At 41.7% G+C, this 10661-nt stretch overlaps 1 pseudogene; it reads left to right on the forward strand.

Annotated features, from left to right (window-relative positions):
* The window catches only part of LOC102855188, a 29820-nt pseudogene extending 26948 nt beyond the window's left edge, over positions 1–2872 (forward strand).
* The last annotated feature ends 7789 nt before the right edge of the window (positions 2873–10661 follow it).

Consider the following 10661-nt stretch of genomic DNA (forward strand, 5'->3'; position numbering starts at 1 on the left):
CCATGGACTGCTAGGAAAACAAACAGATTTGTCCTGGAAAGGGTTAAACCGGGTGGCTCCTTGGAGGCAAGGATTCTGAGGCTCTGTCTAACATATTTTGGACATGTTGTGAGGAGAGACCGGTCCTTAGAGAGGGACATCATGCTTGGGAGGGTGGAGGGAGAGGGCAGGAGAGGAAGGCCCTCTATGAGGTGGATTGATTCAGTGATTGGGATAATTGGGATGGGAGTGTCGGAGACAGCGGGATTGGCACAGGACAGAGCAGAGTTTAGGGCTGTTGTACATAGGGTCGCTATGAGTCGCAAGCGACTCGACGGCACATATCAACCAAACAACAACAGGATTTCCTTTCTTTTGAAGAAATTTATGCCATAGTCATTATTTTCATCATAACACTACTTATAATTTAAATCTTACCCAAAGTATTTCTCAAGTAGTCATGAGGTGTATGACTATCCCTTTTTCTTATCAATGTCTTCTGAATCTCTAACTATTGAAAAGGAGAATACCAGTTATAAAGTTATTGTCTCTTCGACTGCTTGGCATACTACTTGTGTTATATATTAAAAGATGTTGTTTTTATGTGCCATTAAGTTGCCTGTGACTAACCGGAGCCAGTCTCACTGACTCTGACATACCTACCCTGATTACCCCTGTTACTGTGTCAATCCATCTCATCCAGGGAAAGGGACATTCTTTCCTGTGCTGTCCCTCCACCCTTCCAAGCATGATATCCTTCTCCAAGGACTGTCCCTCCTGGCCTCATGCCCAAAGCATGTGAGATGGAGTTTCTAAATCTTTGCCTCCTAGGAGAAACTTGGTTTCATCTTCTCCCGGACAGAACTGGTCTTTTTTTTTTTTCTTGGTGGGCCATGATATATGTTCAGTACTCTTCTCCAGCACTACTAGTCAAAGGCATGGATTCGTCTTCTTTTTTTTTTTTTAAATTAATTTTAATGAAAATTTACAGAGACTTTGGATTTCCATTCATTCATTGTTGCACTTTCCCCCTTCCCACCCCGTCCTCCCAGTACACTCTTCTCTTTGAAGAGTAAAAGAAAAGTTCCCCCATTGTTTTACAATCCCTCTTCTCAGGTCCACTCCACTATGGAGCCTTCAGTCTGGATTCCTGTCATGACAATAATACCTAATCACATACCCCTTTTAAATAATTTTCTCCCTCATCTGTTTCAATGCAGTATACATTATTGAACCCATCTTTCTGTCTCCCCACAACCTGATGTCAGTCCTGTTTTACAACAGTGGCACTATGCAGTATTTGTCCCTTTGTGCTGAGATATTTCATTCAGCATAATGTCCTCAATGGTCACCCATTTTGAATAATATTTCATACATTCCTTGCTTTTCAATGCAGCATAGTACTCCATTGTGTGAATATGCCACAGCTTCTCTATCCATTCGTTTGTTGATGGGCACTTAGATTGTTTCCAATTCTTTGCTATTGTGAACAAAGCCATGATGAACATGGGTGTGCATGCATCGATTCTTCTTTTGTCATCCTTAGACGCTGTCCAGTTCTCTTATGTTCAGCAAGTAATTGAAAAGACTGTGGCTTGGATCAGTAATAAAACATAACAAAAAATTTTTAAGAGCCCCAAACAAACCGTGTCCATTGCCGCTGAGCCAGTGATCCTGCCAAAACATTGAACTTTCCCCATAGAGTTTCCAAAGCCACAGTCTTCACAAGCAGACTGCCACAGCTCTCTCCTGCAGAGCAGCGCGTGGGACCAACCCTCTGAGTTTAGGTCAAAAAGAAAAAAGTCTGAAACCGCGGCGGCGGCCGGGGCGGGAGCGAGACGAGTCAGCGGCGCCTCTGGTGGGGGGAAGCGGGCGGGCAGCTAGAGATCACCTCCAGCAGCCCCCGCCACGGCCGATTCGAAGGAGCGGCGGCGGAGGGGAGCAGGGGTGCCCCAGCAGTAACTGTAGTACTGAATGGAAGTGGCTTGTAGACAGAGCAAGAGTTGGCAGCCGATGGGCATGGCTTTAAGCCCAGATTTCAGAGCTAGAATACAAAATACAGCAACTAACAGATATTCACAAGCAGATCCGTGCCTCTAAGGAGATAGTGATCCTAGAAGAATGTCAACTTCCAAAAGACATTTTGAAGAAACAAATCCAATTTGCAGGCCAGGAAGCTACATTAAACACTACAGGGAGTCTGCTGGTTTCACACAACAATCAAGATTCTTTACCTGAACAAGATTTTGAAATGCCACCTAGCAGCCCTACACTACTACTTCGAAACATAGAAAAACAGAGTGCACAGTTGACAGAGATCATCAACAGTTTGATTGCCCCACTCAACTTATCTCCAACTTCATCACCTCTCTCCTCTAAGTCTTGTGGTCATAAATGTATGCCTAATGGCATTTCCAAGGGTGCTTCAGAGAATTTAGACGAGCTGCCTTCCTCCAGTAACTGGTTCCTTAACCAGAAGCACAGTAAGAAAAGAAAAAAAGACAGGACAAGATTGAAATCTCCATCTCTGACTATCATGAGTACGGCAGCCCGAACAAGGCCACTTCAAAGTTTCCACAAAAGAAAACTCTACAGATTGAGCCCTACTTTTTATTGGAGTCAACAGACTTTGCGTTCAAAAGAAACAACGTTCTTAAATACTACACAAATGCCTTACTTGCACTCACCGTCAACCTGGGGTAACTGTGAACACAATGCAAAGTCTCAGCTACTGAGAGAACACGTGTCAGATTTGGATTCTTCTTTCCACCCTGTTCTGTCATTGCCATCAGATGTGCCTCTTCATTTTCACCTTGAAACCCTGTTAAAAAAGAGTGAAATAAAAGGAGATCTTGATGGAAAAAAGAAGTCTTTACTATTACAAGTTATCTAAAATGAATTATGAGAGAACAGGAGAGGGTCCTCTTTAATTATATTTAACGGAGGATTAGCTGCTCTTCATACCTTTATTTCTAGTCTATCTTTGTCTGGAAGTCATGCCTATACTTGCCTGTCATGGGAGACACTCTGGGATTAGAAGTACATAGGCTGCCAAAAGAACAAACACATTTTTCTGGGAAGAAGGACAGTCAGAGTGCTCCTTAGAAACAAAAGTGGTGAGGCTTCATCTCCCATGTTATCAGGAAGAGCCAATTGCTGGGGGGTGGGGGGGGAATCATCCTTGGAAAAGGAAGCAAAAATGAAGAAGACTGTCAGTGAGATGGGGTGACACAGTGACTGCACAGTAGAGTTTGTAAAGATGGTGCAGACTCAGGGTGTTGTCCTGTTGCGCACAGGGTCACTATGAGTTGACTTAAGGGTGTCTAACAACAACATCACCGATGTCAGAGCTTCCAGCATCACAGAACACGAAAGCCACCATAATACAACAAACTGACAGATTGGTGGTGGTCAGCTTCTATATAATATTTTGCTTTTGGTAACTTTGATCGACTAAACCACACTGTCTCCTATGACTCTTCCTCCTTGCCTTCTACTACACAGTTGGTTAGCATTGAGACAGTAATCTATGTTATTACTGACACAAATTGAGTTTCCTTATGCCATAGAAAAGATGCACTGAATGTAAGTGTTCTTGGGTTCTCACTGCAATGGAAAAGTTGAAGTTGGCCTTCAACTACCCAAACGCTGAAGTTTTATCTGCATTATTTGGGAAGTATACCTGCGGTAGAGAAGGAGCCCCAGCAGTTGGAATTTCATTGTGCCTCCCAAGGACATCGTTCCTGGAACTGATTTCCCACAGAGAATGTGTTGCTGTGTCACTTGTATGACAAGTGAGTGTCTTCATGGGAATTCAAGGACTTCTCCAATGGGGACTATTTGTGATTTCTGGACTAGTTATCTGGAGCTAGTCAACTAGTGATTAAGAGCAACTCTTAGCCACTAATGAGAAGAAGCAATTGAGCAGCTCGACAGCTAGGGCCCAAAGGTTTCTGTGCTACTAAAGTGAGAAATTCTATCAAGAATAGAATGGTAATTTGAAGGCAGATCACATGCTTTGTTTTCTTGATTTTCAGTTGAGTGTCTGCCTCAGTGCTCTTTCTCTTTTTCAAAATCACGGTGACCTCCTGGCTGGTGCACAATCACATCACAATTTCATATGGAGTATGTTCTCTTTCAGAATTCTAAATCCACTAGTCTTAATGTTTGTCTTAATAACAATACCAAGCCTAATTGTCTGCCATGGAAAATGGTTTCAGAGATCCAAGGGACAGAGTTCAGCAGAACATTTATCTTTCGATGAGCCTTAGTGTGTTAAAGTTCCAAAGTAGGAAACAAAGGATGTCTCCTCCCACATTTTGATGTGACAAATAGCTAACATTTTGTGATAATCTCTCTATGTGATTCATGGGTTATCTAAATTCTGCTCTTATAATGCTTCACTACCCAGGACCTAGTTCCACATTGCAGCCATGGGCTCCATGTTACTGACTGGGCAATCTTTTTTAACTCACCACTGCCTTCCTCATCCGTCCATCCTCATCCATTCACCTCAACTACCTGCCCATATTTGCCTGGCATGTATGACTCTGCGATTTTCTAAGAATAAAACTTCAAAACCTAAAACAGAATTCTAGGATTGTTGTTAATAATCCACCTTACTTTCTATTCAATACCAATTCCTCTTATAGATCAACTCCAATGGAAAGAACCCATATTCCTTGATGAAATGATAAATATAGGGTTACATACGGTTAAAAATTGGGAAGGGTATATTCCAGGGATGTATCCTATTTCCACACCTTTCAATCTATATACAGAACAGATTATCCAGGAATCTGGACTCTATGAGGAGTAACGTGGCATCAGGATTGGAGGAAGCCTAACCAACAATCTGTATTATGCAAATAAATAACAAAATCCTAGCTGATGAAACTGAGGAGGACCTGAAGTACTTGCTGCAAAAGGTCAAGGCCTGCAGCCTTCAATATGGATTGAAGCTCGACATCAAGAAAACAAATATTCTCATCACTGGGCCAATTGACAGCATCATGATAGATGGTGAAGAGATGTAGATTGTTGACAGCTTTAGTTTGCTTGGCTCTACAGTCAACACTCTTGGTACCAGCAGCCAGGAAACTAAAAGACAAATTACATTGGAAAAGTCTGCTGTCAGGGACCTCTCCAAAGTACTGAAGAACAACAGTGTCAGTATGGAGACTAAGGTATGCCTGATCCAGGCCATGGTCTTCACAATTACTTGCTATGCATCAGAAAACTGGACAGTGAGTAGGGATGACAGAAGGATAATTGATGCCTTTGAGCTGTGGTGTTTGAGAAGAGCGTTGACTATACCGTGGACTTCTAGGAGAACAGATTCATCCTAGAGAGGGTGAGACTAGGCTGCTCCTTGGAAGCAAGGATTCTGAAGCTTTGTCTGACATACTTTGGACATGTTGCAAGAAGGGACTAGTCCTTAGAGAGGGATATCATGCTTGGGAGAGTGGAGGGACAGTGCAAGAAAGGAAGACCCTCTATGAGATGGATTGATTGAGTGACTGAGGTAATGGATGTAGGTGTGTCAGAGATGACAAGATTGGCACAGGATAGATCAGGGTTTAGGGCTGTTGTACATAGGGTCGCTATGAGTTGCAGGTGACTTGATGGCACATAACAACAACAACAACAACAACAACAACAACAACAACAAATAAATTAGACTAAATGGCAACTGGCATATCTTGTGTTTAAAAAAAAGGAGCTTTATATGTTTGCCACTGGGGAAATGTGGAAAACACAATTCAAACGCAAAATGAAATTACCATTGTGAATAAATATGCATTCTACATTTCCTTTTCACTTTTTAACTTCTATTAAAAACACTTGATTTTCATCCAGGGTCTTCCTCTCTTGCACTGTCCCTCCACCCTCCCGAGCATGATGTCCCTCTCCAAGGACTGGTCCCTCCTTGCAACATGCCCAAAATATGTCAGACAGAGTTTCAGAATCCTTGCCTCCAAGGAGCAGCCTGGTTTTTCCCTCTACAAGATCAATCTGTTTGTTTTCCTGGCAGTACATGGTATATTCAGTACTCTTCTTCAGCACCACAGCTCAAAAGTACCAATTCTCCTTCTATCCTCCCTATTCATTGTCCAGCTTTCTGACGCAGAGCTAGTAATTGTGAAGACCATGGTCTGAATCAGGTACACCTTAGTCTTCAGACTGACATCGTTGCTCTTCAGTACCCTTGAGAGGTCCTGGACAGAAGACTTTCCCAGTGCAATTTGTCTTTTGATTTCCTGGCTGCAGATACCAAGAGTGTTGATTGTGGAGCCAAGCAAACAAAAACTGTTAACAATCTCAATCTCTTCACCATCTATCATGATACTGTCAATCAACCCAGTGGTGAGAATCTTTGCTTTCTTGGTGTTGAGCTTCAATCCATATTCTTGACCTTCTGCAACAAGTGATTCAGTTTCGGCAAGCAGTGTATCAAGAGTGAAAATATGACAGGCTTACTTCAAGGAAGACAAAAGAGGATAAAGGAGTAAATGCAGGAAAAATAATTTCAAGAACAAGATCCCTGGTTTCTGTTCTTTCATGATGAAAAGTGAAAATTCAAATTACAAGTTATGGATGGAAGATTCTCCAAATTATCTAATATTTTCTAAACCATCTAATAAACCATCTAACTGCTCATCAACCAGTTAAAAGTTATCTACAAGCTTCATGAAGGAGCATCAACTAGACACCATCGCAGATCTGTATGATGTGCCAGCATTTTACAAGAGACATCAATGAAAAAAAGAGGCACAACACTGTAGTAAATGTAGTCTTCATTTTCCAGGTATTTTACAACTTTATCTGGAACTGTGCTCCAGAGGGTCTTCTTCTTCATTGACAAGTGTGTTGTAAACCAAGGACACAGAAAAGATGGCACACCAAGAAGAATGGAGAAAAAACAGAGTGCATAAAGGCAGGGGGCAAACAGCTCAAAGACTGAAGCAGCCTCAAGCCATGCCTCTCTGTGAATTCCTTGAGAATCACCAGGAAGTAAATCATAAAGTGAATTCTTTTGCAAATGAAGCCAAGTTTTCCCCTCTATTGTCAACCTTATGCTTATCTCAGGATGGAGAGGTTAGTAAATACAAGCTAAGAATTGTGAAGACACCTGAAGGTCTGCCTTGGTGCTTGACCCCTGTGACCTGTTTCAGCAGGAATTTCAGCTTCTATTTGCACTTCCCTCATATCCTGCTTAAGGTGCGTCTGATACAGGCCATGCTTTTTGCAATCACTTGTTATGCATCAGAGAGTTGGACAGTGACTAGAAAGGATAGAAGGAGAATTGATGCCTTTGAGCTGTGGTGCTGGAGAAGAGTATTGAGAATACCATGGACTGCTAGGAAAACAAATAGATTCATCCTAGAGAGGGTTGAACCGGGTGGCTCCTTGGAGGCAAGGATTCTGAGGCTCCGTCTAACTTACTTTGGACATGTAGTGAGGAGAGACTGGTCCTTAGAGAGGGACATCATGCTTGGGAGGGTGGAGGGACAGCACAAGAGGGGAAGACCCTCTATGAGGTGGATTGATTCAGTGACTGGGGTAATCGGGATGGGAGTATCAGAGACAGTGCGATTGGCACAGGACAGAGCAGAGTTTAGGGCTGTTGTACACAGGGTCACTATGAGTTGCAAGCGACTTGATGGCACATAACAACGACAACAAAAACATATCCTGTTATAGCATTTGGTTTATCATTTAGATTAATATTTAGTTTGATGTTTGGCTTCCCACAGAAGTCAATGAAATTTACAGAGCAAATTCATTTTCCATTAAACAAGTCATACACATTATGGTTCAGCACTTGTGACAAGTGACTGTCAATTCTTCCCATTACATTTTCACTTCTTTCACATCTCTCCTGCTGTGGTGTTAGGACTTTTGGAAATGGCTTTTATATCCATTGCCTTAGCATACCCTGGGGTTATGGTCTTCAGGTACCTCAACTGCAGACTCAAGCTTCACACTTGGTGATCAGTGTCTTCAGCATCAGCAACAGCCACGAGGCCAACATAAGAGAGAGAGGTGGCCAGACTATGGAGAGTTGTGGTGAGATATAGCCTGATGAACTTCTGGAGATGGAGCTAGAATTAAAGGTTCTGCTTGCTGGATAGTGAAGGAAGAGCTGGCTTGTGACTTTATGAGCTTGCTGGACAATTGAGGAAATCAGAAACTTCTTGCATTTGTGCTGCTAGACTGACCCTGAATGTTCACTTGCTGATTGAGAAGCTATCTGAACTAATCGAGGAATTGTATTTTCTTGCTAATCTGACTTGGGACTGCTGCGCCAACCCTGGACTTTTCACTGTGTAATATCCTTTGCCTCCCCTAACATCTAACATATTTCCCTAAAAAACCCCACAACTGTGAGTAAAACGATGTCTGTGAGTCAATTTGCAATGAATATCCAACCAAATGATGAGTAGAAATAGATGCAGGAGCCTGGGGTGGGGGCTATGTCTGACCTTGTAGCACTTTGTTTGATACTGTGGATGTTATTGATGGGGACAGTTTCCCTTGGTGAAGCTGGTAGAAGTCAGACTCAGCCTTCCCCGTGTTACCATTGTTCCTTTTACATCTGCCTTCTGAAATTTATCCCTGGGAAATTTTTATGTAATTTTCTTCACATTTTTTAGATTAGTATTTTGATTTAGACCATTCACTGGCTTCACGATACCACTGTTGTTGCTGTCAGTTCTGATTCATAGTAACACTAAGTACAACAGAAGGTGGACCTGCCCAGCCCTCCCCCCAAGATCTGCATGGTTGCTGCTGTGCTTGAGTCCACGGTGTTCATCCAGATCACTCACAGTCTTCACTCTTAAGAAGCATTCTGATTGCTTTTCTTCCAAGATAGATTTGTTCATTCTTGTGGCAGTCCAGTATTCTTCCCCAACACTACAGTTCAAAGGCATTTGTACTTTAGTCTTCTTTATACATTATCCAGCTTTTCCATGAATATAAGGTGATTGAAAATACCAGGCTCAGGGTGAACACACATCTTTAGCACTTAAAAGGAGACCTTACAGCAGATTTGTCCAGTGTAGTACATAATTTGATATCTTGACTTCTGTTTCTTTAGCTGTTGATTGTGGATTAATGTAAAATAAGATACTTGAAATCATCAATGTTTCATTAATTTACATCATGTTGCTTATTGGTCCAGTTGTGAGGACTTTTATTTTCTTTCTATCCATACTGAAGGCTTTGATCGTAATCATTAAGTGTTCCAAGTCATCTTCATTTTCAGAAAGCAAAATTCTATTGTTATTAGATGTTGTATGAAAGTTGCCTTTAAACCTCAACAAGTAAAATGTAAACAATCCAGTCACAAAATGGGTACAAGATGTGAATAGGCACTTCACCAAAGAGGACATTCAGAATGCAAACAGACACAAGAAATGCTCAAAATCCCTCACAATGAGTGAGATGCAAATGAAAAGAACTTTGCGATACCACATCACCCCAGTAACAATAGAAAAGTTCAACAGGGCAGCAAACAGCAAATGCTGGCGAGGTTGTGGAGAGATTAGAACTCTTATTTGCTGCTGGTGGGAATGTAAAATGGTACAACTATGGAAGGTGGTCTGGCACTTTCTCCGAAAGTTGGAAATAGAGATTCCATTTGATCCAGCAATTCTACAACTAGGAATATACCCTAAAGAAACCAGAGCTTACCCCCAAATAGATGTATGCACATCCGTGTTTATTTCTGTGTTATTCACAATAGCGAAGAGATGGAAGCAACTCAACTGCCCATCAACAAGTAAATGAATAAAAAAAACTATGCTATATTCACACAGTATATGCAGCATTGAAAGACAAGGATTCATAAAATATTACACAACATAGGTGATGCTGGAGGACATTATGTTGAGTGAAATACGTCAGTCACAAAACAACAAATACTATATAACACCACTGTTATAAAACAAGACTAGCATGGGAGTTGGAGAGTAACAAAGAAAAGAGGGGATAAATAATCAACACGGGAAGGAAATAAATATTTGAAAGGAATATATGATTAGACATTATTTGTATGACAACAGTCCAGAACAAGAGGTGTATAGCAAAGTGACCTGGGGGAGGGGGGTGGAAGGGAGGAAAATGTGCAACCACAAATGAAAGAAAATCCAACTTCTCTGTAAACATTTGTTAAAATTACGATTATAAAAATGGGAACAAAAGAAAGTTACCTCTAAAGTAATTTCTTAGAATGATAATATACTGCTCATGAAGTGAATATATGTATAAAGCCAAAATAAAACACATTATCACCCTGTTGATTCTGACTCAAAGTAACCCTGAAGGACAAAGCAGAACTTCACTAGAGGGTTCCCAAGTCTGTAAATGTTTACAAGAGCACACAGCCCCATCTTTCTCCTTCAGAGCAGGTAGTGGGTTCAAACTGACGATGTGTTATTAGCAGCCTTTTGGTTAGAATGTCAGAGCCACCAGAGCTCCTAACACACATTTTGTAGTTGTTGTTATGTGCCGTCGAGTCGTTTGCGACTCATAGCGACTCTATGTACAACAGCCCTAAACCCTGCTCTATCCTGTGCCAATTGCACTGCCTCTGACACACCCATCCCGATTACCCCAGTCACTGAATCAATCCATCTCATAGAGGGTCTTCCCATCTTGCGCCGTGCCTCCACCCT

The sequence above is a fragment of the Elephantulus edwardii genome, unplaced genomic scaffold (assembly GCF_000299155.1).
Source record: "Elephantulus edwardii isolate Elephantulus edwardi_28Jun2011 unplaced genomic scaffold, EleEdw1.0 scaffold00308, whole genome shotgun sequence".
Lineage (NCBI taxonomy): Eukaryota > Metazoa > Chordata > Mammalia > Macroscelidea > Macroscelididae > Elephantulus > Elephantulus edwardii.